This window comes from Haematobia irritans, chromosome 2, assembly GCF_050003625.1.
Source record: "Haematobia irritans isolate KBUSLIRL chromosome 2, ASM5000362v1, whole genome shotgun sequence".
NCBI classification, from domain to species: Eukaryota; Metazoa; Arthropoda; class Insecta; order Diptera; family Muscidae; genus Haematobia; species Haematobia irritans.
In genome coordinates this window covers 59,347,982-59,353,981 of record NC_134398.1, presented here as the reverse complement: position 1 = coordinate 59,353,981, position 6,000 = coordinate 59,347,982, and positions in this window count along the sequence as shown.

The following is a 6,000-nucleotide window of genomic DNA, read 5'->3' as shown; positions in this document are numbered from 1 at the left end:
TCTCTTTGAGGCTCCGCAAGCCAAATCTGGGGATCGGTTTATATGGGGGCTATATATAATTATGGACCGATGTCGACCAATTTTTGCATGATTGTTAGAGACCATATACTAACACCATGTACCAAATTTCAGCCGGATCGGATTAAATATGCTTCTCTTAGAGGCTCCACAAGCCAAATCTGGGGATCGGTTTATATGGGGGCTATATATAATTATGGACCGATATGGACCAATTTTTGCATGGTTGTTAGAGACCATACACCAACACCATGTACCAAATTTGAGCCGGATCGGATGAAATATGCTTCTCTTAGAGGCTCCACAAACCAAATCTGGGGATCGGTTTATATGGGGGCTATATATAATTATGGACCGATGTGGACCAATTTTTGCATGGTTGTTAGAGACCATATACCAACATCATGTACCAAATTTCAGCCGGATCGGATGAAATTTGCTTCTCTTTGAGGCTCCGCAAGCCAAATCTGGGGATCGGTTTATATGGGGGCTATATATAATTATGGACCGATGTCGACCAATTTTTGCATGATTGTTAGAGACCATATACTAACACCATGTACCAAATTTCAGCCGGATCGGATTAAATATGCTTATCTTAGAGGCTCCACAAGCCAAATCTGGGGATCGGTTTATATGGGGGCTATATATAATTATGAACCGATATGGACCAATTTTTGCATGGTTGTTAAAGACCATATATCAACACCATGTACCAAATTTCAGCCGGATCGGATGAAATATGCTTCTGTTAGAGGCTCCACAACCCAAATCTGAGGGTCCCTTTATATGAGGGCTATACGTAAAAGTGGACCGATATGGCCCATTTTCAATACCATCCGACCTACATCGATAACAACTACTTGTGCCAAGTTTCAAGTCGATAGCTTGTTTCGTTCGGAAGTTAGCGTGATTTCAACAGACGGACGGACGGACGGACGGACATGCTTAGATCGACTCAGAATTTCACCACGACCCAGAATATATATACTATATGGGGTCTTAGAGCAATATTTCGATGTGTTACAAACGGAATGACAAAGTTAATATACCCCCATCCTATGATGGAGGGTATAAAAAGGTGCCTAGAGCTTTATTTTTTTTTTTTAATTTAGGCAGGAATCTTTGAAATTTTCGGTTCTCCGTTAAAGTCGTATGTCTATGAAATAAAGCAAATTACACTTATAGTAAAGAAAACGTTTTTGGTTTAAAGAAATAATCCTTTTTAATGTTAGCTTGATATCAATGCAGCCGGGTTTTTCTTCCAAATTAATTACATATTAATATAATTTTCAGGCGAGCTTATTGAACAGGGTGGTGAAGGAATTGGTATTATTAAGATATTGCAAAGAAAATACCAATTACCAATCTACACGAGCCTTGATATACAATAATTTAATAAAACACAGAAAAAGTCCGTAGTTAAATTAATGATTTTTAACATATTTATATAATTTTAACATACACGCACAGAAAAAACATGTTTGGACATGGTTGCCGCATCCATTTAATGCTTATCTAGAGCATGTAATTGTCGCGAAAACCATGTATTTTGTCTTTGTAAAAATAATTTTCGAGCAGAGCAAAAATGTATACTGGCAATAAGCATTTAAATGTTTCTCAAATGCCGCAAATATGTTCTATTATTTAACTGATAGAATTTGAGACCACACTGAAAAAAATATTGACCTAATATGGAAGATTATGCAACTTAAATTTTAGGAATCGAAATTTAAGTACAAAATTCTTTAAAATAATGACATTTTAATAAAATGAAAGTTTATAATTCTTGCTTCAAAAATTTTTTTCATTAAATGTAGGACACAAATCTTGAAATTTTCCGTCTCTCTGCTGAAGTTGTAGATCATTGAAGTAAGGCAAATTTTCCTTAAAATAAAGAAAAACATTTTTAATTTAAAGAAATCATCTTTAACTCAACTGACATATTGCATTTTTAAATTTAAGGTGGGTATTAAGTTCGAGTTTAGCCACTAAAATCGTCATTTTTTCACGATTACTTTTCTTTAATAATCCATTTTATGGAATACAAACTTTGTGAAAATTTGCTTTGGGATATTTCCCATCAAGTTATAATGAAATCTGCAACAAATATGTATAATTTTATAACGTTTTTTACTGATTTAGTTTTCACTTTAGTGAAAATTAGCGGCAAAACTCGAACTTAATTTAAGATGAAATCCCTTCAATATAGGCTAAGACTTATTTTAAGGATTTGCATCTTTGGTTTAAAGTTTTTTTTTTTTTTTACATTAAGAAAACGGTTTTTACTTTAAAGTACCTGTCATAATTTGGATTTTAAATTGGAATTTGTTTGTACATAAATACCTTTATTAATATATCGCAAAAAGAGGATAAAAATTCAATGAATGAGATCTGTATCTAATTTTAATTTTATTTATCCTAGATTTAAAGCCAGGGAGGTCCGTCAAAGATGTCTTTATTTTAAAGAAGCCGCATCTTTGGCTCGGAATCAATACCAAAATCATTAAGGGAAGGTCTAAATCTTTGGATCCAAGTAAACTTTTTTTTGAGTGCAGTACATGGTCGGTAAAATCATGTAAATGACCATTCAATTTTTTGACTTTTTTGTAGGGGAAAAATTATTTTTATAGGTTACGTATAGACATGTCAATAATCATTATATGCACCCAGAAAAAAGTGCCTTCGTAACTAAAGGAAAAAATTTTCATCAATATAGTTTATCCATTTTATTTCCATTAAGGTAAATTTTTGTGAAAAATAATAAAATTTACTCGTTTCAGTAAAAAAATCCTAAACTGTAAGCAGTTAGGAATAGTTCATTAACTAGAATAAGGCATGGAATTTTACTCATACTATTTTCTTCGCTGGGTATAAGAATTTACTACTGAAAAAGAAAATTTTATTCACCGATAACAAAGCATTCGTAAAAATAAACAAAAACCGAACTAAAACCAAGTTTCCTCAAAATTAGTAAAATTTCTTATAAAATGATAATTGCGACTTCCTTTATAAAAGAAAGTTTTTCATACATACGAACAACACTTGGCATAGAAAAATATTTGAGTTCATTCGTACTAAGAAGTATGCAATCCTTTCAAAACTTAAGGAAACACACTTGTTAGAATATAGGAAATTTTCCTAAATTTCTATTGTCTACCTGTAATCGATACCTGTCATCGTAATCGATGTGTTTGCGCGTGGGTGTAATCGATATGTTTGCGCGTCGGTTGTTTTTTCTAGTTGGAATCGCGTTGTTTTGGTATACGGAGAGATTGTTAAAAAATAATATGGTAAAATAATATAATAAATAGCAAATAAAATATATACAATATTTGTTACTTTAAATTAGTGAGAAAATTTTTCGTTTTTTGAAAATAACAATCAATGTCGTGATGGTGTATAAAGGAAGAAAACACCAGCAGAATAACAACCCTTTCATTTGTCTTCATTTTGGAATCTTCAATTATCAGGTAATATTCAGTGACGCTAACCTTTTGCAACAAAAATGTTTTATGATTTTTTATATTTGTAGGTATTGAAATTGTAAAAGGAGGACAAAATCGTTAGGCAGCAACTTATTAAAAGTGAAAAGTACAAGAAGAAGAAAAAGTGCGTTTTACAGTTGATAATATCACACGGAAATTGGAAATAGTGGAATAATAAACTAATATTTCAAAGAGATTCGATGCTGTTGATTCTTAATAAATATATTCAATATATTAATAAAACATGTCTTTTATTGAAGATAAAATTGCTTATAGAAATAAATAAAATTGTATTTAAAAACGAAGGTAAGCAGTTCTAATTATGAAGTAAAAGTTTTACCACAAATGTGTAAGATTTGTCGAAATGAATGAAAAAATTTCAATAAAATCATTCCATATATGAATTCAAATTAGTTAATTTTTTTCATTCTGTAGTATAGTGGTATATAAATATAGGAAAATGTTAACTAATATATGGAATGCATTATTCCTAATTTCTACGAAAATCACATAGTTCAAACAAATAAAAATGTCTTTGGCGCTATACGAAGTTCAACTTTCTTCACAATGAGTTCATTTTAACTTAAAGAAGGAGTCACTTTTTTCTGGGTGTGGCCATAAAGACCATGTACATTTTTTTTCGTGACCATTTAATTTTTTAACATTTTTTGCAGCGAAGATAATTTTATAAAAACATTCAGCAGGTACACACGATTTTCATTTTGCGCATCAGTCGTGTGTTGATTGTTGCTTTGAATGGACGGATAATACGGAATTACTGTGTTTTGTGTTTATTTATTCAGAAGTGGCACGTGGTGAGAAAAAAGAAGGGAAGTGTAATTGAAACAAGTATATACGGCCGTAAGTTCGGCCAGGCCGAATCTTATGCACCCTCCACCATGGATTGCGTAGAAACTTCTACGAAAGACTGTCATCCACAAATTTCAACTCACTCGGATGAAATTTGCTCCTCCAAGAGGCTCCAAAACCAAATCTCGGGATCGGTTTATATAGGGTATATAAATGATTATGGACTGATATGGACCACTTTTGGCATGGTTGTTAAATATACTACTACCACGTACCAAATTTCAACCAGATCGGATGAATTTTTCTTCTCCAAAAGGCACCGGAGGTCAAATATGGTGATCGGTTTATATGGGAGCTATATATAATTATGGACTGATAGGAACCAATTCCTGCATGGTTGTTGGATACCATATACTAACATCACGTACCAAATTTCAACCGAATGGGAAGAATTTTGCTCTTCCAAGATGCTCCGGAGGTCAAATCTGGGGATCGGTTTATATGGGGCCTACATATAATTATGGATATCGACCAATTTTTGCATGGGTGTTTGAGGCCATATATTAACATCAAGTACCAAATTTCAACTGAATCAGATGAATTTTGGTCTTCCAAGAGATGATCGGTTTATATGGGGGCTATATATAATTATGGACCGATATGGACCAATTTTTGCATGGTCATTAGAGACCATATACTAACACTATGTACCAAATTTCAGCCGGATCGGATGAAATTTGTTTCTCTTAGAGGCTCTGCAAGCCAAATCTGGTGATCGGTTTATATGGGGACTATATATAATTATGGACCGATATAGACCAATTTTTGCATGGTCATTAGAGACCAAATACTACACCATGTACCAAACTTCAGCCGGATCGGATGAAATTTGCTTCTCTTAGAGGCTCCGCAACCCAAATCGGGGGATCGGTTTATATGGGGGCTATATATAATTATCGACCGATATGGACTAATTTTTGCATGGTTGTTAGAGACCATATACTAACACCATGTACCAAATTTCAGCCGGATCGGATGAAATTTGCTTCTCTTAGAGGCCTCGCAAGCCAAATTTGGGGGTCCGTTTATATGGGGGCTATACGTAAAAGTGGACCGATATGGCCCATTTGCAATACCATACGACCTACATCAATAACAACTACTTGTGTCAAGTTTCAAGTCGATAGCTTGTTTCGTTCGGAAGTTAGCGTGATTTCAACAGACGGACCAACGGACGGACGGACATGCTCATATCGACTCAGAATTTCACCACGACCCTGAATATATATACTTTATGGAGTCTTAGGGCAATATTTCGATGTGTTACAAACGGAATGACAAAGTTAATACCTGTACCTGTTTTTTGTTCTGATTTTTTATATTGCATCATTTATTTTTATTTGCAGTTATATGATGTCTGCTTTTGCACGACATAAATAAGGAATTATTACTTATGTTATTGTTGAAATTGAACCAAAATAGAGTGTGTAAAATATGTGATGTTTGCTTGCACGACATTATATGTTAAATACAAATACGAGTAAACAAGGAGTTAGTTTATAAATAAATAAAAACAAATAAATATAGTTAATTTTGTTTTTCTTTGCTCAAGTGGCATCCTTTTTTCGACGACGAAAATAGTTTTTTCATAAATATCAAAACATTTTAGGTTGTGACCATGTTC